This window comes from Notamacropus eugenii, chromosome 6 (assembly GCF_028372415.1).
Source record: "Notamacropus eugenii isolate mMacEug1 chromosome 6, mMacEug1.pri_v2, whole genome shotgun sequence".
Taxonomy (NCBI): Eukaryota; Metazoa; Chordata; class Mammalia; order Diprotodontia; family Macropodidae; genus Notamacropus; species Notamacropus eugenii.
The window spans coordinates 38,289,565-38,313,545 of NC_092877.1; the positions used below are offsets into that span (position 1 = coordinate 38,289,565).

General features: G+C 43.2%; 1 protein-coding gene across 1 annotated transcript in view; it reads left to right on the plus strand.

The window, feature by feature from the left end:
• Positions 1 to 3,870: 3,870 nt before the first annotated feature.
• Positions 3,871 to 23,981, plus strand: part of INSC (INSC spindle orientation adaptor protein) — a 161,413-nt gene continuing 141,302 nt past the window's right edge. Inside the window, exon 1 of the mRNA XM_072619554.1 lies at positions 3,871 to 4,244. The gene's annotated coding sequence lies outside the window, so the exon portion shown is untranslated. The remainder of the gene's footprint in view (positions 4,245 to 23,981) is intronic.

The following is a 23,981-nucleotide window of genomic DNA, read 5'->3' on the forward strand; positions in this document are numbered from 1 at the left end:
CTGCATAGAGTTCCCCTCTATGTGCTGCCTTCCTCTAGTTAGAATATAATCCCCTTGAGGGCAAGGAATATCTTGTGCTTTTATATTTGTATTTTTTCCTTTTTAAGCTTTCAGGATTCACTTTTATAAGATTTTGAGTTCCAAATTCCCTTCCTCCACCTTCCCTAACACGGCATGAAATCTGATATACATGTGCCTATATTTGTATTTTCAGTTCAGTTCAACAACCATTTATTATGGGCCTACTGTACACCAGGCACTGGGCTAAGTGCTAGGTATACAAAAAAGAGGCAAAAACCAGTCCCTAAAGTCAAGGACCTTATAATCTAATATTTCTAGCCCTTAGCCCACTGCCTAGTATGCAGTAGGTACTTAATAAATGCTTTATCTGTCTATCTGTCCAACCATATCTATTTGTGTGATGCAGCACAGTGATGTCAAACTCACTTAGAAATGGAGGCCAGTGAACAGTCCTTGGGCAGCTAAGTGGCTCAGGGGAGAGATCACTGGGCTTGGACTCAGGAAGACCTGAGTTCAAATCTGACCTCAGACTGTTATTAGATATGTGACCCTGGGCAAGTCACTCAACCCTGTTTGCCTCTGTTTCCTCATCTGTAAAATGACCTGGAGAAGGAAATGGCAAAACACTCCAGTATCTTTGCCAGGAAAACTCCAAAAGGGGTCTGAAAAGGGAAACAACAACAAACCATACTTTGGGATCCCTGCAGGTGCATATTGACTCAGACAATCACATAGTAACGTTATCTATATTTTATTGTATTTTTATTTTGTTAAATGTTTTCCAGTTGCATATGATTGGATAGTCTACAAGACTGTCGCCTCAAGCATTTGCCTCATGTTTGTCACTGTTAATATAGGGAATAAACTCTGACTTCAGAGTCTAGCTCTGCCACAAACTAGCTGTATCACCCTGGGTAAGTCACTTGGTCTTAGTGGGCCTTGGTTTCTTCAACTGTACGATGGTACAATAATTTCTACCTTATGAGTATTATGCAGATAAAATATAATAATATTTAATCATTTATAAATGGCAAAGCCTATAACATACAGTTAAGTGTTCTACAAATAGAAGGGAGTTTCACAGTATACAAGAGAGTGAAGTGCATTTGTCTTGTCTCCTGCCCCTCTCGCTGAAGTTCCTGCCAGTGTGGCCCCGGCAGGTGGCTGTCAGGATGCCTACTGATGGGGGTGGCTAGCCTCAGGGCTGTTGGATGGAATTTCAATTAAAAATTAAGCAGGGTGTTTGGACTGCCTTGGAGGTGGGGGGAAGTAGGCAACATTTGGGATGCCTTCTGTCTGCTCATTCCTTACTCTGTTTCTAGTGTCCCTGGCTCAGTAGTCAAGCTCTCTGCTTCAATGTGAGCCCTAAGGCCTTTTGTCATTGGTCTGCCTGGTCCCAGGGAAGCCCTGCGAGCCTATTGCAGCTGGACTGAGGGAAACCATGGACAGAGTGAAGAGGGCTCTGGGCTACGAGAGGGGGTCTCTGTAGCACACTTGGTCCACCATTCCCATCTTGGATCCTTGAACACCTACTGGCAGGGGAGATCTGAGAAGCCTCAGTGAATGTCATGAGAGCCCCACTGGAGCCTAGAGAGTGGGGCCTCCCAGAGAATGGAGAAGAGATAGAGGAGAGTCATGGAAGGTGGAGCCCATGGAACCGAGGAGGCAAAACCAAGCAGAAGAGACCTGGAAGCAGAGTATGTGTAAGTATGTCTGTGCATTTTGGAGACAGAGGGATCTGGGACCAAGAGGAGTTCAGGGACTAGCCTAGGGTCAACAGAGTTATAACTGGATGACATCTCTCCTGACTCCTAACCAGTGTTTTCCAGGATAACATACTGTCTCTTAAAAATTTAAAGCATGACCTGTAACTTTCTCCATTTAGAGATAAACTGAGACTTGAGGGTTCATGTCCAGCAGAGGGAAGGAGGTGGGTGAGTAAAAGAACTCCTTCCTCCTAATCCTGGAGAAAACAGATGGTTGTATAGACTGGTATCACCTTTCAATAGGTGGCAACCATCTGGGAAATGCCCAATTTGGAGCCTCTGGTCCTGAGAGGTTTAGACCAGCAGGTCTCTGGTTATTAACTCTAAGAGCCTAGGTTTACAGCCTAGGTTCTGGTTTAATATCTGGATGGTTTGTATGGAATACGGAATGGATCTGTGATTTCATTAATATAGGCAATGCCTCTATGAGGGGATTCTGCTAAAGCAGATCAATACCTTCTCTCCAACTTACAGTCTTAAAGTTGCCTAGAGCTATGGTGTTAGACAGAAACTGGGGTCCATGAATCCTTATATAAGGGTCTCTGAGGGTCACATACCTATGTGTTATTGCATTTTTATTTATTTTGTGAAATATTTCCAAATTACATTTTAATCTGGCTCCACAGAGTGCTGTGGGTCACATGTATTCTTATGTGTCTTCCCTTTTTGTCTTCAAACCCTGAAGGTCTAAGTGACCTACCTGCTTAGGCAGGACACCCAGCCAGTGTGTGTGAGACCAGGACTCCCTGGCTCCAAGGCCAGCTTTCTGTTCGCTATGCCGTGCTTTCTCTCCTGGGAAGGAAGGCTTGTGAATCTGGGGAGATTTCTGTGATGGAACTGATGAAAGGAAACCAAATAATTTAGCCTGAATATGAAAAAGCTCATGGAACGTGGGGCCCATGGAACCGAGAACCAAGCAGAAGGGACCTGCAAGTGTTTAAAATGGCCTTCATGCCAATGGAAATGAAAAGAATGTCGTACTTAGCAAGTGAAGGGATCATAGCCTTAGAGCTGGGAGGGGCCTTAGAAGTCATCTTTCCAATCTTTTAATTTTACAGATGAAGAAACTGAAGACCCCCTAATGATGAAATGTCCAAGGTCACACAGGTAGCAAGTAGCTGAGTTGGGATTTGAACTCAGGTCCTCTAACTTTAAAGCTAATACTCTTCATGGGAGCATGCTGCTAATCAACCAAAGCAAAGGTGCAGGGCATAGAGCACAGGACCTGGAGTCAGGAAGACTCATCTTTCTTAGTTCAAATCTGCCCCTCAGAGACTTTCTAGCTACGTGACCCTGGGCAAGTCTTCATCCTGTTTGTCTCAGTTTCCTCATCTGTAAAATGAGCTAGGTGTAGGAAATGGCAAACCACTCCAGTAACCTCAAATGGGGTCATGAAGAGCTAAACAAGACTGAAATGACTCACAACAACACAGCAAGAGGGTGTTAGGTCAGATGCCAGGGAATCTGCCCTATTTGTGAGGGGTGCTAAGCCTTAGAACAGGGTCTGAGGGAGAATACCCCCTGGCTTTTCTTCTAAGTTCAGGGTCAGCACCTCAATTGGGGGCGAGACTTAGGCCGGTAACCTCTGTAGGCTACCAGCTCAAGAATACTTCATCACATGAGATTTTGTGTCAGATAACCAGAGGCCATTTGCTTTGATCTGTCTGATCCTAAAACTGAGGATCACTTGGGGTAAGCAAAAGTCGTTTGCAAGCTCACTTAGGTCTGTGGGCCCCCGGGGAATCTGGAGACAGAGTTGGGTGGGGACTTGGTAAGGAAAACACCTGTGTTGAATAAACAGGGTCACATTCCAGGCATTCTGTGGTCGATAAAACGGCTTCTTCTTTCTCTGTTTCCAAACACGTAAACTCTTTACTTGGATAGTTCCTTTCTTTGCGGTTGTTTTAAGCTCCATGGGAAGGGAGCCCAGCAACCTTGCTTTCACTTTCCAGATGTCAGGGTGTCCATCACAGCCCAACCTCCCCCTCTTTGCCCCCTTCAGTGATTCAGGTCAACTTTTCCAGGAAAGGAGTTGGCATCTCTGTGGCCTTGCCTGCTCCTTCCCTGGGAGGGGTTACTGGGGAGGTGGTGGTGTCGAGCAGGGTCTCTAATTATGGCTGACCACTCTCCAATTGAGGTCCTTACCACAGAGCCAGAGAAAGAAGTTTCCACTGCCACAGGATACCAAAATAGACTCATTCCATGGTCTCTTGGAGGGTAGCCGGTCTGAAACTATGCAGCCAGACAGATGAGGGGATGGTGCTCATGATGAAAGCACATTGCGGAGTTTATAGACACATCTAGTCCGAAAGTCGGAAGGCTCGGGACAAGAGTGGTAGTAGGGTGGGAGAGGGGTCCTGAGCCAGCCCCTGGGGCAGAAGCTGAGATCTCAGATGCTTGTCCTGTGCCTTTGAGGCCCCCATTAGGGCCCCTCTCTGACAGCTCCCATCTCGGAAGGTAAGTAAGAGCTTCTCTCTGTCTGGATTTAGGGGGTCTGAGATGAAGCAACCAGACTCTGGAGGGAGATGAAGCTCCCTCCGGCTGATTCTAGCAGGAGATTTTTCAAGAATGCATACGTGTATCCCTATGAGCAAATCTGAATATGTGTATATATATGTGTGTATATGTCTATGTTGTGTATTTCAGTGCCAACCTAGAGTAGCTCAGACAGTTCTGTTGCTAGTGGAAAAAAAATTGATCCCAAAGCGTACATATGTGCAGTACACACACCAAATCCATACATGGGACATGTGTATACCAATGGTGTGTAGTACGTATGATTTCTACCCTCGCTTATTGTAAGTGATTGAGTCATCTGAATTCTTAAGGGGAAGGTCAGAGGAGCTCATGGGCAGGACAGGGAGAGGTAGAAAGAGACCCCCTGCTGATTCCTTGGCTCAGGTAGATGAACTGGGGGAGGTGACTGGCTGGATAATCTAAAATAAGAGCAAAAGTTGGTGGTGGACGGGAGATGGAAATGTGAGCTTGGGGGATGTGCTTTCCTACCGGGCAAGAAGCTATCAAACAGTTGAGGGAAAGGGGATGGGGGCACGGTGAGCTGGAATCCATTGAACTGGCACAGCCAGGGGCTCCAAATAGTGGCCTGGGTGGTTAGTGGATGGGAGACTACTGGTCTGAAGAGTAGGAGAGACACAAATACTGGGAACCAGAATATGGGGTCGGGGTGGGGAGAAATGACCCTGGGGGTGGAGGACGATAGAGAGGCTGCTTGTGAAAGTGAACTGAGACAGGGAGGGTCATGGGAAACGGCTGAGTGGAAAGACGGTTCAGGCAGAGTGAGAGATCTACCCGGGGTTTCAGGGAGGGCAGTTTTGACTGGGAAAAAGGATTGTAATGGGAATTCAGCCAGGAAGGCCCTAGCATTCCCAAAGAGCAAGAAAAAGAGGAAGTACTTTATTTAACTGAAATGAAAGAAATCTGCTTTTGTGTAAAGTCATGCCCAGCAGCATTCTGAGATGGATCTAGATGTTTGGAATTTAAGCAGACAGCTTGTAGTTTCTGGAGGAGTGTCCCAGTGTCATGGCTGGGGCGCTAGACCTGGAATCAGCAAACCACTGGATTCGAGCTCGGCCTCTGACATATATATATGCTGGCTGTAGGAGCTTGGGCAAATGCTTGACAGCCCAGGGGCTCAGGCTATAAGCTATAGGTGCCTATCTGCATTGGTAGAAGAAATTTCACACTGGGAGTTACAAACACTGATGAATCACATGGGAAAAGCTTTATTGGGCAATGTTAAGGATTTGCATGGAGAGGCTATATTAGGGTCAGCATCTCCCAGGACGTAGTTCTCCCCTGATGCTCCCATTGACCAAGTTCATCTTCTTTGGGGTAAGTGGGGATTAAATTTGGATCATGCCTCAGCATCCTTTGCATGTGGAATGCATTGTTGAGAAGAACCAAGAGTCCCATCACTGTGACATCTCTAGGGTTGTAGGACACATTGGGAAGAGAAAGGAATAAGCATTTGCAGATTACCTACTATGTACCAGGTACTTTACAAATATCTTATTTGATCCTTACAACAACCCTGTGATGTAGTTGCTCTTATTATGCCCATTTACAGTTGGGGAAACTGAGATAGAAAGAGGTTAAGTGGCTTACCCAAGGTTATACAACTAGTAAGTGTCTGAGGTTAGATTTGAACTCAAGTCTTCCTGAAACCAAGCCCAATGCTTTATCCTTTGTGCCCCACACCTGCTTCTTCAAAGTGATCTTAATTCCTTGGTCTGGGCACACTTAGGAGACAGAAGGTTTTGGTGGGACTGGAGTAGGGTGTTGAGTTGTTAGAAGGAATGAGTAAATTCAATCTGACATTTCTGTTTTAACTCATCCCTTGGAGTGTAGGGGTGAGTGGTAGCTGATTGTAGCTGGCATGGATGTGGCACTGCCCCACTGATCAGAGTGATTCAGTGTTGTTTGTTGCTACTAAGGCAGAAGTGGAAGGGACCTTAGATGCTGTCCAGTTCAGGGGCTTTAACATTTTACTGTGTCACGGACCCCTTTGGCAGCCTGGTAAAGTCTATTGACTCCCTTCTCAGAATAATATTTGTTGCCTACATTCATAATACAAGGAAATGCTAAATTTTAGTTACATGTTAGTAAAAATTAATATGTAATGGATAATTGGAGATGTCAGGGATATAATAGTCACTGAAGATTTGATAAGGGATAAAACTCTAGGAGGAACAGGAGGAGAATGAACATATAAGCTGCTAGGAACAACAAAGAGCCCTGAGGCCCTTCCCTGGGGTAGCTGACAATCTGATTCTCTCTGGGGGCAAAGTTTTGAACCCAATGGAAAATGAATTGGCCCCCATGAGTAGATTGGAAGATATCACTTTTTCTCCTCTAAATTTGGAAAGGATATTAATTTTATTCTGGTAGCTATGGGTTGTCTTCCAGTTTAATGGGACCTGAGTGAAGTTTGCTGGGCTAGCCACCTCTCCCACATGTCCTTTCCTTGAGTGGCTGATGTGTTGAACTTCAGAGCAGGATTTGACATGGATTCTCATTCAATTCCATATGGATCACAATATCATAGAGCTATTTCTGGAAGAAACTACCTAGTAGAATCCCCTCATTTTATGGATAAATCAACCTGCACCCAGAGATGTGAAGTTATTTGTCCTGGGTCACATGATTAATTAAGTGGCAGAGTCAGCATTCACCCATTACTTTAAATTCAATGTTCTTTCCACTGTACCAAAATACTGGAATTCCAGCTTAACTTCCCAGCCTTCCAGATGATCTAGAATTTTGATTCTGCCATCCATTCTATGCATTCCAACTGAATTTCACCCCCTAAATGGCCAAGCAGTCCATCTTGGTCTTTCTTGTGGCCACTGATAAAAATGATCCTCTTCCCATGGGGATGTGACCACATTATAGATTCCTAGTGCAGGATGTCAGAGCTGATCTGAGAAAACTGAGAAATCATTACATTCTTCAAGCCTCAAGGCTGACTCTTCCCAAGTGAACCATCAAAGACAACCTGCAAATGTGTGCATGGAGAACTGTACTGAGGAGCCTGAGCAAGACCCTCTCCGGTCATAGGAGTCCCCAGCTCCTGACTCTTCCTTTGCTTGTCTCCGCCAAGGAGTGTAGAGGCTCAACTTTTCCTGAAAGCTGTTATGGGGGATATGTGGAGACCCCATTCTTTTGCTCTGCTTTCACTGTAGTATATGGAGGCTCTATTACTGTTTCCAAGGTTTGGCTGTGATTAGATGTTGGAACTGGGACTTGGGAGGGCAGAAGGTCAACCCAGCTCTTGCTTACTCCTCTCCGTGGTCTGCTCCTGGAGAGAGCAGGGTGAGGCTAGTGTGGACATGCATGTAAAATATTGTCGCTCTGGTGAATTTGGTCCTGTGAGGTTTACTGCCAACTGAGCCACAATCTCTCTTGACTCCAGATACTCCCTGGATACTGATTGGCCCAAGGTACCCACAAATAAGCCTTCCTCAGAGATGTTTTGTGTCTGATTTGTAAAATTGTCTTAATTTGGGCCCTAGGAATAACTTAGGCCTGGGGAGCAGAAGAGGCCCTAGGAGTCCTTGGGATGATATTGTGGAATGTTGGGGATACCAGGGAGGTAGCAGGTTCTGGAGCCTAATGGAGAGATGAGTGTCTAATCACAGTCAGACAACATGAAATGTCAGGGGGAGATGAGATCTTAAGAGCAACAAAGAGTTCTAGACCCATGAGGCCCCTGGACAACTTGTTTCCTGGAGGAACTGAAAGTAGTTGAGACCTCATGTTTCACTTTCTGAGCCAGGTGGATCCTGGGGTCCTGGATAGCTCTTTTTTCACAGGGGTCAGGTTCCCTGAATTCAGTGGAAGATGGTTGGGCCACCATGAGGAAACTGGGAGAGAAATCTTTTCTAGGAGAGTTGAGGATGCTAGGAAGGTGCTGAAGCATCAGGAGGAGACAGATTAGGAGGAGGTGAGGTGTCCAGGGCCTGGGCATTCTTGGATGTGGCTCTTAAGCCCTACAAATGGTGTTTTTGCAATCTTTTCTTTTTGTTCTGGAAAGGGCATGTCAATCACCTGTCCTTTGGCTTCATTCACCAATCCTGCGAATCCCCAGACCAGAACCTTCTTTCCTTGGCTACCATTCTCCTCTATGTGTGGCCTCTGCTAATAGAATGTAAGCTTCTTTAGGACATTAACTCTCTTGCTTTTATATTTGTATGCAGAGAGCTTAATAGAGTGTCATATAACAATACTTTTCCTCCCTCCCTCCCTTTATCCTTCCTTCACTTCTTGTGCTATCATGGGACGGTCATCACTGTCATTTAAAGTGCAGGGGTTTGCAAAGCACTTTGTTGATGCCTACTCTGAGCCAGGCATTATTTTCGGTGCTGAAGTTACAAAGCCAAAACCAGAAGCCATCCCTGCCCTAATGGAGCTTACATTCTCTTGGGAGAAAACATGTATATAGGGAAGTAAGTTTAATTATTTAATAAGTAAATCTGAAAGAACTTTTTTTTTTGGATGAGGGGAAAGAAAGCTAATGTAGTAACACAGAGCAGTAGCTCAAAGCTTGGTAAGCAGCAGTCTGGCTCATTCGTGGAAGGAGGTGCCATTTTGTGGTCCCAAAGAAAAATAATCATCAATGTGGTTTGGACTCCACTTGGAAGGCAGGATTAGAGAAGGGAAGACTTTGGAAGAACATGACTCTGCGTTCAAGTATCTGATAGCCTGCTGCGGGGAAGGGAAGACACTTCTGTTTGGTTCCAGTGCTGCAGTAAAACAAGGAGCTGAGGGTGAAAGTTACAGGTGTCCTGGCTCAAAATAAAGAAGAATTCCTCCCAATCGGAAAGGTCTACAAATAAACTGGACCCCTCGAAATTGAGAGTTCCCTGACATTTGAAGTCCTTGGGGGAAATCAGGAGTGTGGTAGAGGGGATTCCTCTCCTATGGGCAGGAGGTAAGTCTAGGTGACTTTTGAGTTTCTTTCCAACTTTAAAATTCTATGCTTTATTGACTAAATCCTGTATTATGAGTCAAATGCTAACACTGCCCAGAATCAGGAATGAAAAGGAGAAGAAGAACTGAAAAGTCCTTGGGGCAGAGTGTGGCAAGCTGGTACACTTGACTGGGAGCCAGGAGGTCTGGGATCTCCTACTGACTCACTCTGTGACCTTGTTTAAATCACTTACCTTTTTGGCACCTGACTTTTTTCACATATAAAATGAGGATGTTGGGTTTGATAGCCTTTAAATTTTCTTCTAGCCCTTTTAGGACTGATTCTCTGACTCTACAGACTGAAAGAACGTTTAAGAAACAAGTGTGGGAGATGACTTTGACGTAAGGCCCCCTTCTCTGATTGCTGGAGGCCAGAGCAGCCAGGCAGAGAAGGAATGAAGATTGTGGTGAATGAATTGAGCCTTTGATAGATACTCTCTATGCTCTCTGTAGACTTACATTGCTACCATTTTCCCTCATTTCAAAAGATCAAGTGTCTTCAAGCCTGTGGGAGGATGACCCCTTGTCCCTTCTTGGCCTCAGTTCTGTGGTACTGCCTGCCAGGCGAGGCAATCGGGTTGTCATTAACGTCACGGCTTGTGACCTCGGGCTGGTCACATCCTCTCCGGGGTCTCTGTTTTCTGCTCTGTTAAATGCAAAGTTGGATTCGATAATGTCTAAGGTCCCGGATCGGTTCATCCTTCAATGATTCTGTGATACATCTGAGTTGTGTGGATGCCACAACCTCTGGACGTCTCCATGATTTTTAAGATTTTGATTGTTTCTTTGCTGAGAACCAAGATTAATCTGTCATTGGCCCTGCCCATCCCTCTAGGGCCCCGGGGCGGGGGGGGGGGGGAATGCTATTCTGAGCAGAGTAGGGGGAGATTCAGGAATGTGGGTCCTTCCCAAAGGCTGAGGGAGAACCCAAGTGACTCCTCCCAGGGATGGGCAGGACGTTCTAGCTTTCCTAAATGACAATTCTGACTCTTTTAACCTCTTCTTCTCTCAGCTCCCAGCTCTTGAATCAGCTCCCTGCCCCCTCTCCCTGTACTCCGGAATTTTTCAGCAGGAAGCCTTGGCCAGTTCTGTAGCTCATTGAGGTAGGCCTGGGTGGGATAGGCAGAAAGGAAGGATCGTGGCTCAAGGACTGGAATGTTTCTCTTAATGCTGCTTGGGTTTGGGTTTGGAGGAGTCAGCATTGTGGCTCCAAGGCCTTCCCGTGGTCACAGGCAATACTTTCAGCTGAGGAAATGAAGGTTTTATCTTACAGACCAAATGACCTGGTTTTTTTGAAAACATTGAAAATGTACCCTGTGATTTTGGTGTGTATCTTTGTAGAAGAGCATGTATGTTTTTAAGGTATAGTGGAATTAGGGCTTTGGGGAAGGGTTGGACTGGGCTATGAAATCTCTCAAGAGAGAGACAGAGAAATGTGAGCAAGGAGATAGTATAATGAGGTGGGTCAGGATTGAACCACCTACAAAGAATAGGTCCCTTTGTAAGAAGTCTCTAGCACAGTGCTGCAGTTATCTATGCTTGGCTCTTTATTGTTAGATATTTTTATCAGTGACTTGGCTAAAGGCATAATTAGAACATATCCAGTTTGCAGATGGCCCAGAGCTGGAAGGGATGGTTGACTTGTTAGATGGCAGACTGAGGACCGGAAATGATCTTGATGTGCTAGAACTTTAGGCTAAATAGAAAAGGATGAATTTTATTTGGGATAAATGTAAAGTCTTACTGTGGTGTTTAAAAAGTCAACTTCACAAGCATGCTATTGGGTGAGACGTGCATACAAAGTATTTCATCTAGAAAACAACTTGGGGTTCTAGCTAACCATGAATGAGTGATTGTGATCTTAGGCTGCATTAAGAGAGGAAGGACTGGAGAGATAATAGTTCTGCCTTGGTTAGATCACATCTGGGCTGTTGTGTTCAGTTTTGGATATTTTAGGAAGGATGTTGATGAGCTAGGAAAGCATCCAGAAGAGAGAAACTAGGATGGTAGAGGCCCTGAGATCATGCCATATCAAGATTGGTTAAAGAAGCTGTTTAGCCTGAAGAAGAGAAGCTTTGAAGGAGATGAGAATGGTCTTCAAGTATTTAATTGAATTGAAAGGCCATCACATAGAAGAGATATTACAATTCTCTTTGGTCCCAGAGGGCAGAGGTACAAAGATGTATGATTTGCCTTAATGCAAGAAAAGATGTCCTACCCATCAGAGGGGCCTTCCCAGGAGTGGAGCGGGCTGCCTTGGGAGTTAGTAGGTTTGCTCTTCTGAGAGGTCTTTGAGCAGGCTAAATGACCACTTGGTATGTTTTAAAGTAGATTCTTATTCAGATTTGAATTGAACTGGGGGCTTCTTGAGTACCTTTCATCTATGAAATTCTATGATTCTGGGGTCTGGCTTGAGAAACAGTGTTTGCAAATTACTTCACATTCAGTTCCTTCCCTCCCACTAAGACTTCCTTTTGTGGTATAATCTCACTTGAAAGAAACCTAGGTTAGGAGTCTGGGAACCTTGAATTCTCACCCTGTCTATGCCACTAAACTGCTGGGTGATGCCAGGAAAGTTATTTTCCCTCTCTAGGACCTGATTACCTCTTTACAAAAGACGAAGGTTGGGTTAGGAGGGGTTCTCAAATTCTTTTCCAGCTCTGACATTCGGAGTGTACCTATTGGGGGGCAAACCAGACGGGTAGATCATGAGAATACTGGGGGCTTCGTGGGTGATAGCTGGAACCTTAGGTGTGGAAGGATCCTCAGAGAAAATCTAGTCCAAGCATTTATCTATAAAATCTTAGAGAAATACCAGACCCTTCATCATGATCTCAGAACTTAGCCCCTTTTATGTTTCATGTAGGAAAGTCATCTTGTCTTTGCAGCCTGGTTTTGTCTTCACCCATATCACTGATATGTAGATTAAACAGGAGAGTTCTCAAGTAATCTGAGTAGATGTCCAGGAGCAAATGGACAATTCACTCTCCTATCACCTTGGTTGCCCCACATGGAACTCTTAAAGTACCTCTGACTTCTTTCAGACCAATCTGAAGGCTTGGAGGGGTCCTATCAATAATGGTCTGGTTCCTTAAAGTGTTACAGAAATGGGATTTATTATCATTGTTATTCCTAAAGGATTCTCTTTTTTTAAAATTTTTCTGATTTTTTTTCTTTTTTTGTATTTAGATCACCTTTATTCTCCAAAATCTACCCCACCCCTCCACATACACGCCCCTAGTAAGGACTCAGCACTGATAGCAATGGATAGTAAAGAAAGCAGGGGGAAAAGCAGGTTGACAAAATTCATTCAAGTCTGATATTCTATGCAGACTTCCATGCCCATAGTTCCCTATGTTTGCAAAGAAGGAAGGGAGGTGCATTCTCACGATGCTCCTTTAGAGTCAAGTACGGTCATTAATATAACAGAGCTTCTGGTTTTCATTTAATTCTGGGGGGAGCAGGTAAAGATGTTTTTTCACAGTAACATGCATAAAACACGGATCCTGCTTGGTCAGTTTCTTTAGGTCAGTGGTCCTAAGCTTTTCTGGCTGTCACCGAAACTAGGCACCAGTGAGGTTTGGAGACTCTAACTAGAAAACAAGTGAATGAATAAAGCATTTATTAAGTGCTCACTCTAAATCAGATACTGTGCCAAGCAAGCAAGACAGTCCCTAAAGAAATTTATATTCTCCTGGGGTTGGGCAGTACGTGGAAGGAACATAGGAAGGGAGGAGATGTGAGGAGTGGGACCAAAGCACAGGCTGCATGATTCAGAACTACCTGGCCAGAAAGGGGCCATGATGCTTTGGTTCAGATAAGGCAAGAGATCACCGGGCAGAGCCCAGCTTCCCAAGGACAGAGTCCAAGTTCTGTTGAAAGGGTATGAAGAAATGCCAGGGAGGGGTGGCTTGAATGCCTGGGTCTGATCGAGGTCAGGTAAAACTCACTGGCTAGAGTTAAGTTCTCATGGCAGAGTCAGAGTTCTGGTGGCAGGGAGAATGAGGAAGATGGTCAGAATGTAAAGCCAACAGATAAATAGGGAACCCCGACTTTCCCACTCCTAATGCTGGCCTCTCACCTTTGGGAGGCTAATTCTCTCTTGCTGTGTCCCAGACAGGAAATTCCTCTCAGAGCCGGTGCATCTGCAGGGGCTCATTGCCGAGGCGACACTGCCAATTAGTGGTCCTGGGGCAAAAAAGGGCCTCCTTACCCTTGAAAGGCATCCCCATCCCTGCACTCTGTCTCCCCCAAAAGCTGATCTGAGAGCCTGAGGCAGGGGAGCCCATGTCTGCTGCCTGGGGCTTCTTGGGACATCACCAAAAGAAGGAATTTCTCTTTTTCCTCTTTCCTTTTCTTCTTTTCAAGCTGAACTTGGCATTCATGGAATTTGCAGAGGCAGAGGGAGGAGTGGAGAGGAGAAAGGAAACCAAATACATCATTTGAAAGCCAAGCAGGAAAGTAAGCCTGCCTCACCCCTCTGCAGACTGTCATTTCGGCTGGTGGATGGGGTATAATTTGCAACTAAGACATCCAATCTCGTGTTTCCTGAACAGTCTGAACCTTGGGTTGGGACCGACTGGGTCAGATGGGGTGTATGGAGGAAACTGGAGCAGAGGTGGAATGAGGGATAAGATTGGCTGGGTCTGGAAGGGTCTGTTCTTAAAGCTTTAGCCTTCACTCAGACTTTTGGGACACCTTATATACATACAGCATTAATATAGATTAGCTGTGGGACCCTGGGGAAGTCAATTAACTTCTCCTAACCTCAGTTTCCTTGTCTGTAAATTGGGGACGATAATAGCACCTACCTCACAGGATGATAGCAAAACTTAAGTGAGATCGCATGTAAATTGCTTTGCAAATTTTAGAGCAATTTAAATGCTATCTACTGTGAAGTTAACAATACACATACAAATATAGAAATATATATATGTGTCTATATGTGTTTATGTACCTGCATACATATATACAAAATAGTTAAATACATGACAGTTTCAGAAGGAATTCTGGGCCCCCTCACCATGGTTGGCCCTGCCTGGATGCCCCTTTCCCACCATTCTCCAACATCTTATCTTTTCCCATCCCTCCTTTCCAGCAGGGCTGGAACTTAAGGCTCAGTGTTAAGCCTTGGATAGGTCTGCTGCTCCAGAGCATGGGTGCTGCTGGCCTGGAAAGTTCTAGGAGGGTGCCTTGGCATTGGGGCTGGGGGAAGGGGCTTGTATTGGAGGCTTCTCTGCATAGAAGAGAATCTTCAATAGAGACTGAGCCATTTCACCAATCTGCTCTCTCTGTCTCTGTCTCTGTCTCTGTCTCTGTCTCTCTGTCTCTGTCTCTGTCTCTGTCTCTCTCTCTCTCTCTCTCTCTCTCTCTCACACACACACACACACACACACACACACACACACACACACACACATCAGGCCTCACAAATTTAAAAGCAGAATTCTTAAATTAATGATTACTGAAGAACACCTTCCCAGTACCCCTCCCCCACAATACTTCCCACCAGCAGCAGTATCTGTCTGCACTCAGTTTCTCTGTTTGTAAAGGGGGGGGGCAGTGGGTGGCTTCGAAGCCAAAATTGCTGGCAGTCTTATGGACCCTGCTTCAGGAGTCAGCAGGTCAGCAGACCACTGAATGACTGACTTCTTGATTCAGTCAATATGTTTTGTTTACTGGGTAGGCAGAATGGATGAAGGGATTTGTCACCTTGGAGAGGCTTGAGGGATATTGGTAAGCATGGCTCGGTGGTGGAGACAGAGAGATAAATATCGCAGAAGTTCATCATTTCCTGATGCAAAGCCTTAGACTTGAAGCACTTCGTGCCTGGTCCAGAGACTGCCACCTACCCTTCCTTCTCCCTCAAAAACCAAGAGCCTTAATAACTGAAGTAATATTTATTGTTCGTGGGTGGGTAAATCCAATATAATTTTTTAAATGACAATTTTACCTAACTAATCTATTTATTCAATGTCACCCCAATTAAATTACTAAAAAATTATTTTACTGAGTTAGAAAAAATGATAATAAAGTTCATTTGGAAGAACAAAAGGTCAGGAACTTCAAAGAAACCAGGGGAAAAAGATGTAAAGGAAGTAGGTTTAACATTAGCAGACTTTAAACTATATTATAAGGTGGGAGCATTATTGAAGTGTAAAAAGAATAATTATGATTATTTTACATTAAAATTTTCTGTGTAAATAAAAGCTATGTACTAAGAATAGTAGGAATATAGAAAATTTGGGGAAAACTTTCATAGTCTCTCAGTCTATGGATTTTTTTGGCAGCCTCTCAGATAGGACGTGATTGGGTTGGAATGTTGCTGTGGTGTAGGAAGTGATGAACTGGTTGATTTAGAAAAATATTGAAACACTTGGACTTATGAAGGTTGTTGCTGTGTTTGTCCATCATTGTCAAAGAAGACCACGCCATCAGAGAAATGATGACATGACTTGCTCTTGACTTTGTGTTGAGTGAGGGAGCGCTGTGCAAGGTCAGCAGCCTCACTTTCTCCTTCTGAGCCATCTGGATCCAGTGACCAGGTATTCCTCAGGATGACTGGAGATGGCTCAGGATGCACTTATGAGGGAAGATCTTCAGAGAAACAAATGACAGGAGAAATAAGCATAGTATGGTCTTACATATATATGCATATTTATAGATCTCTGTGTGTGTATACATGTCCTTATATTCATATCAATATATATCCACACTTAATTGTAGCTTTCTTTAGGGTGGTGGGAGAAGGGAGGGGAAAAAATAAAAAGTACAGAGCAGGGAGCAAAAGAAAACCAACAAGGAAGCAAAGCAAAGCTGGGAAGCTTTGAAAACAAGTGTTTATTATATAGGTCATCTTGAAATGGAAATTTGTGGTTTTATATTGAATCCTCTGTTAGTATTCATGGCAATTTTTTTTCATTTTTCATTTAAGTTTAAAATAAAAAAAATTACAAATAAATAAATGAAATTTTAAAAAGGCTAAGACCCCTCAGACCAAGCCAGTATCTCTCAATCAAGTAGTATACAGTACACCACAGTATGGAGCAGGGCAGAATGAGGTCTCCAGATCCCTGTTCTTGTGACCTTAGCAGCAGAGGTATGGGACATAGCAGGATATGGTGGTGAACCTGGGACCCTTACTCTCTAAGGACCTTTTTCAGTTGCTCATGGTGTGACCTTGGGTGAGTCTTTCTGAGCCTAAGTTATCCCATCTGTAAAATGCAGGCGTTGAACTAGATCAGAAGTTCTTAATCTTTTTAGTATTATAAATCCTTGGTCAGTCTGGTGAAGCCTATGGATTCCTTTGGAAGCCTGGTGAAATCTAGGGACCCTTTTCTCAGAAAAATGCTTTTAAATGCATAAAATAAAATACATAGAATTACAAAGGAAACCTATTCTACTGAAATAGTTACAAAAGTATATTTTTAAAAAGTTGTTAGATCCTAGATTAATCTAGAGTAAGACTGGGTCATTAGATGATCTTAAAAAATTAATTCTTTTCAATCAACAAAACTTTATTCCTTTCCTTTCCACCTCTCCTCTCCCTATTTGGGGGGAGAAAGAAGCAAAACCAAAGCCTGTAAACAATGTGTAATATCAAGCAAAAACAAATTCCCACATTGGGCATAAATATGTGTCTCATTCAGCATTTTGAGCCCATCATGTCTTGATCAGGAGCGGGACAGCATGGTTTATCATTGCTACTGGGTGATCCCAAATGATCCTTCTAGATCCTATATTCTGGCCTTCTGTCTAGCCCAAAGATACTTTGGGGAAATTATCTCAAGCCTCAGATCAAACTCAGGGGAAAAGCTATGCTTTAGGAAAGAAGGGGATAACTCTTAGGAGCCTAGGCACAGATTCTTAGAATGTTAAAATTGGAAGGTACCTTAGAGATCTTGTCTAACCTCCTTATTTTACACATGAGGAAACTGAGACCCAACTAGAGGACTAAGCAACATGTCTTCTAACTCTCAGGTCAACTCTTTCTGTTATACTACACTGTACTCTGTGGCACTCTGGACTCACTAAGGGGAATGTGGAGGTTTGCTGTGGGAGGAAAAGACTGGGGAATTGGGGGGCTGGGACAAGGGTGGATTGGGACTGGCAGCTGATTTCCTCAGATACTCGGGCGCCTGCTAGCCAGGGAGCAATGATGGGTGGCTGAGTTGGCGGACTGTACTGGGAAAGACCAAAGAATTATTGTTCGGGAATCTGACACTGCTGAAAGCCGATCCTTTGGTCCTCGCTGCCGTCTGTCAGAGATAATTTTAGATAGATGGAATTTACTCTGCCCAGCCCAGGTCTCTGTTAATTAACCTCTGAGTTTTTCTTTTCTTTGAAGTTATTGAATCAGCTTGGCTTCCCTGACACAGACTGGCTCTTTGTAGCAGGATGTTTCTCACAATTTCCCTGCTAGGTTTAAAGCTTTTTCCTCATCACTATTTAGGGCAAAGATGATATGGAAATATATGAAAGCAGAGCAGACCAGGCTGGCCCAGCCATTCTATGGTTAAAATTCAGCGAATGGAGAAGAGACGAACTGTCACTGAGGATCACTTGATAAGAGAGTTAAGGCTGGAGGAAACTTGGAGGTTATTTAGTCCAGTGCCCTTCATTTTAGGGGAACTAGGATGAACATTAAGGATCCCAGGGCCCTAGATTTAGAGATGGAAGGGACTGCGGAGGTTATCTGGTCCAGAGGTGTCAAACACACCTCCACTGGCCTCTGCAGTACTCCTGTGCAGCCAAACTACATTAAAATGTGACTAGGGAATATTTAATAAAATAAATAAAGATACAATGAAACATTGATAAGATGACATTTTAAAACTAAGACAGTATATGACCTACAGGGATCTTTGTGTGTGGTTTAGCGGCCGCCATTTCTATTTGAATTTGACATCATTGATCAAGTCCACCCTCTTTATTTTAGAGATGAGGAAACCAAAGGCCAAAGAGGTTGGAAGGCCCTAAACGATATCAGGTGTCAAAGCCAGGTTTCTTTCCATTGAACCATAAAGCTTCCCTATAGAGACTCTACAAATGAGCCTCTGCCTCAGCCAGGCTCCAGGGTCCAGCTGGATAAAGATGCCTCTGAGCGTCTATTTCTCTACTCTCTTCCTCACTGATTATCTGCCTCTGCTTGGGGAGATTGTCCTAAGTGTGAAGGACCTGAATAACAATCTCATCTCAGCCCAGGTGCTGGAATGTGGGGGCTCCTGCAAACAACCAAGGGGAGGCATCGCCAAGTGAGGAAAGTGGGAGCCTCGTTTCTGGTCTCATTTATTGTTATGTCTGACTCTTCATTGGTTTTGGGGTTTTCTTGGCAGAGATACTTGAGTAGTTTGCTATTGCATTCTCTAACTGATTTTACAGATGAAGAAACTGAGGCAAACAGGGTGAAGTGACTTTCCCAGGGTCACACAGCTAGTAAGTTTCTGAGGCTGGATTTGAACTCAGGTTTTCCTGACTCCAGGCCTGGTGATTTATCTTCTTCTTCTTGTAGCTGCCACCTCCAATAACTCATATGATCACTTTAGTTCTCAGGTTATTTTCTTCATCTGGAAAATAGGAAAATGATATCTCTTATTGTTACAGTGGCTGCGATGCAAAACATGGGATTAGAGGTCCTGTTGTTTATTCTCTGGGTGACCTCTCACAAATCACTTAACCACTTGAGCCTCAGTTGTTTCATCTGTAAAACGAGAGGATGGGACTGGGTGATGTCTCAGGTTCCTTACTTCCAGCTTTAAATCTGAGTTGACCTCTCAGGTTGTCATGTCTATGAAATGAGATAATTTGGCAAGACACTTTGTCTCAGTTTTCATCTGTAAAATGAAAGGGATTGGGCCTTTCATGTCCTTTTCAAATCTACAATTCTTGGGTCCTTTGAAAACTATACTGTAGAATACAAAGAATACACATTCTCATAATGCTTCAGTTTTCCCATCTGTCACATGGATTTATTAAAAGAGTCTGAAAAAGCGATAACATCCTGGATGAAAAGTCAAGGGTCAATGAGAAGGATCCCTTTTCTTCCTTGCCTCATTTTTGTTTCCTGATTTCCTTTCTGCATGAATTCGAAATCCTCACTTAAAGAGAAAGTCAGTGTTACAGGAACACTGGCTTTCATTGTCCTCAGCCCCCAGTACAAATCTCCCACTGAGGGAGACCGTTGACCAAGGGAGGAAGCCTGGGACAGAGGAAGCCCTGAATTGCAAGTCAGGGTTCTTACCTCAGCTCTCTCAGGGAAAATACCTTTTCCTTTCTGGACCACAGTTTTCTCTTCTTTAAAGTGAGAGGAATGAACTAGGTGCTTTCTAATATTCTAAGACTCAGTCCTATGAGTCCGATTAAGCCCTTGCTTCTGTGTGAGAAATCATTGGAATGCTTGTTGTATGTGACTGAGTACATAAAGGAGGTCTCTCTCTCTCTCTCTCTCTCTCTCTCTCTCTCTCTCTCTCTCTCTCTCTCTCTCTCTCTCTCTCTCTCTCTCTCTCTCTCTTCCACGAGAGAACAAGTGGTCTTGGGGCTACCCAAGTTTCTTTCCAGGAGCAGGTTAGAGAAAGAGGAAAGGGTTGAATTTAGTAGAAGCCTTAAATTCAGGGAAGGTAACAGTTCTCTTCTGAAGATGGGGGAGGGGTCTCAGTCTGGACTGAGTGACAAAAAATGTAGGTAGCTGAGGGAGAATGGCAAGGGGACTTTGACCTGAGAGTAGAATAGACTCTGGAGGCTTGAAGAAGGTATTCAGAACAAGGACGTTCAGTCTCCAAGACCAAGCCAAACCCAGAGGCTATAAATAATTTCCGCTACCTGTCTGGGGTATAAATATCCTTTTAAATCTTCATGCTTTATGTCAAAGCAGAAACTTTCATGGGACCTAAGAAGACTTATCTTCTTGATCTAGTAGGCTGCGTCTGTCCAGAATAACCTTGAATGCTAATGGCCTTGAATTTAATCTGATGAGTTTATTAAGCAAAGAAGAAAAATTTTAAGAGGCGTAGTATACTCCCTAATTCTTCTTAATGAGGTCAGTCCAAGAGGATTGATTATTGTACTATATTCGAAGATGGTTGTCAGTATAATTCAGTTGTGTCAGACTCTTCGTGACGCCATTTGCTTTTTTTTTTTTTTTTTGGCAAAGATACTGGAATGGTTTGCCATTTCCTTCTCCACCTTATTTTACAGATGAGGAAACGGAGGCAAACAGGGTTAAGTGACTTGCGCAGGGTCATACAGCTAGTATCTGAGATGGGATTTGAACTCCTGATTCCAGGGTGGCACTAGTTGTGCACCTAGCTGCCCCTATTCCAATATGGGCATCTTCAACTCAAAACTTTGTGTTTGCAAGCCACTTAGGCTATTTTTTTTTTCACTTAGGCTATTTCTTCCCAGATGCTTTGCCTATATTTAGGATATAATGGCTACAATTAAGTCCTGGTGCTTCCTCGTTTGGGCGACTAGATTTCTTAGAGGCATAGTTAACAGAGATAGAGAGAGCAGTACACTTTTTTACTTAATTAGGATTTTTCTGTAAAAAAGTAACATAAGTAAAACATCAGCATAGATATTAACTAGAATTGATAAAATCATTACAATAAAAATGTGGGGTACAATGTAGTGCTGAGTTCAAAGAAAAAAAATAAAGCCTGTGTATGTCAGTACCTCTGTCATTCATCTTTAGCTATTATTGATACTAGATGGACCAGAATTTAAGAATATCTTGAAAGCTCAAGCTGCGTCTTTTGTAGGATGAGAATTGCTATTTTTTGGTATATTTCTAGAAATTAGTGCATTTTTTTCATGAAGAAAAAATAGTGATAGAATCAAAATTTTTATTTTGAAGTAAAATTATATCTGTTTGTGATTATTTGCATTTAAAATGCATTCACCCCATAGGAGAATCATAGCAAATTATAGTAAAATTATAAAGAAAACTTTTTTAAAAGCATACACCTGGTCCTTCTGAATCAATATATCTTATTGCTGATTTTCCATCAGACTTGGGAAACATTACAACCTTCCAATTTAACTTGAGATTTTCTTGGAGTTAGATACTCACAGAATTTATGGTTCTGGGTCTTATACCCAACATTTTAACTCTTTCTCCCACCTTTTCAATTTGGTGTGGGGGCTCAGAAAATTCTATTTTCTAGATTAGATCTTGTCAAAGGAACCACTCTTCTGCCCTCTCTCTTCATTTACTTTCAATAACTGAAAAAGAAAAAAAAATGCAAAGCTAGATAACGTCTCCTGAAAAATCTGTAATTTCTTTTTGCTTCATCAACGTGAAGTCACTATCTCTTTTCTTAAATAGTTTTTTGCCCTTTGCCATCAGCTTCATCCTCAACAATTCTCTTATTTACTTACTTATTTCATTCAACAAGCATTCACGAAGTCCTGTTATGTGTTAAAATCTAGGAGAGGTGCTCTGATACAAAGACGAAGTGAAATGGTCCCTGCCCACAAGGAGATTATATTCCATTGAAGGGAAAAGAAATGTACAGGGAAAGTTAAATGTAAAATAAATACGAAGTAGACAGTCGTTCCCAAGGGAAGAGAGCTAATAACTGGGGATGAGGGTCAGGGAATGGAGAGGCTTCAAGTAGGAGCGAGCTCTGGAGTTAACTCCTGAAGGAAGCTCGGGATTCTACCAGGCAGAAAGCATTTCAGATGTGGGTCTAGCCAGGGTGAAAGCATAGGGGTGAGAGATGGAATGTGTATAGAGGACAAGTAGGTGAGCTGGAACATAGAGTGTAGACATGAAGAGGAATAATGTGGAGAGTAGTAAGATTGCCAAAGTAGGCTGCAGCAAGACGATGGATTTTAATGCTGTGAAGTCTATACTCCGTGGTGGAGGCGAGAAGGAGCCGTTGGAGTATGTCCTACTGTTTTCTGATGAAAGTCCTAGTTATAAAATCCCCAGAATATATCAGAAAGGAGCAAAAAAAATAAAAAAAAGAGAGAAAAACGAAAGCCAGGGACAAGGAAACAGCACACAAATCCTACAGCTTGTTCTTTTGTCCCCACTCATTTTCCGTCTCTGATTGGGGGGAGGTGGACAACTTCCTTCCTTCCTTCCTTCCTTCCTTCCTTCCTTCCTTCCTTCCTTCCTTCCTTCCTTCCTTCCTTCCTTCCTTCCTCCCTCCCTCCCTCTCTTTCTCTCTTTCTCTCTTTCTCTCTTTCTCTCTTTCTCTCTTTCTTTCTTTCTTTCTTTCTTTCTTTCTTTCTTTCTTTCTTTCTTTCTTTCTTTCTTTCTTTCTTTCTTTCTTTCTTTCTTTCTTTCTTTTCACACACACACGGGGCAGCTAGGTAGTGTACTGGATAGAGCACCAGTGCAGGAGTCAGAAGGACCTGAATTCAAATCTCACTTCAGACACTTGACACTCACTAGCTGTGTGACCTTGGGCAAGTCACTTAACCCTGATTGCCTCATCCTGGGTCATCTCCAGTCATCCTGATGAATATCTGGTCACTGAATTCAGATGGCTGTGGAGAAGAAGTGACACTGGTGATCTACACAGCCCTCCCTCACTCAAAAAAAAAAAAAAGTCAAGTGCAAGTCATGTTGTCATTTCTCTGATGGCATGGTCTTCTTCATCAACTAAGGCTGAACACTCTCTCTCTCTCTCTCTCTCTCTCTCTCTCTCTCTCTCTCAAAGAGAAATATAACAGTTTTAAAATAGAGAGACATATCAAGTTTTATTTCTGACTTCCTTTAAATCCCAATTATAATCCCAACTTCCCCATACCCTCTTAATTCCAGTGTCTTCCCTTTCTTTATTATTTCCTATTTATTCTGTAGATAGCTTGCTTTCTATATATTTGTTCAAGTACTGTCTCCCCCATTAGACTGTAAGTTCTTTGAAGACAGGGATTGGTTTTTCCTTCTTTTTGTATTCCCAGTACTTAGCACGGTGCCTGCCACATTGCAGACACTTAATGTTTATTGATTCATTGATCTGCAGGGGTGCAATACCCCTAATAGTTTCCATTAGAGATTCATTTGGATTAAAAGATGAATAACATTTTAAAATGTATTTTAAAAATGCAAATGTCTAGGCCCATCAATCATTCATACTTGACTTTAAACGAATTCACCCAGAGTGCTTCCTTCTAACATTGGTCCCAGGAGAACCAGAGCAGCAAAATGCACATTAAACAAGAATTGAGTTCAGAAAATAAGAAAGTCAACCCTTAAAGATTTAGAGGCCATAAATACCCAAGAGCAGAGCAAGGTGAGAAGTTCATAGGAGCTGATGCTTCTTGCTCTGGACAAACCAAACATCAGATTTGTATCAATAAAGTTTCAAGTTAGATTCTAGGAAGACCTTCCATAGAGTTTTTCTGTGGATGCCTGTAACAGCAAGCAAAGTGAGATTTTTGTTGTTTTTCTTTTTGGAGTTCAGTTTCCCAGGATCAGGCTAAATTGTGAGCATCTGAAGGCTCAGTCTCCTCTGTTATATGCTCTGAGGTGAGGTTTTGCTTTGGGGCTCACTCTTTGGAAGTAACTTTATATACCAGATGAGACTCTGGGTAGCTGATAAGGAGACTCTTGGCTTTGAAGACCCAGATGTTGGTGCTTCTCTCTCTGGTAACTATGTGTGTATGTAATTGTCGGAGAGTTGGAACTGTCTGTTGTTCTGTGATGTATGTATTACTTATGGTCAGACAGTTGGAAGCCCTGTCCATTGGTCTTTG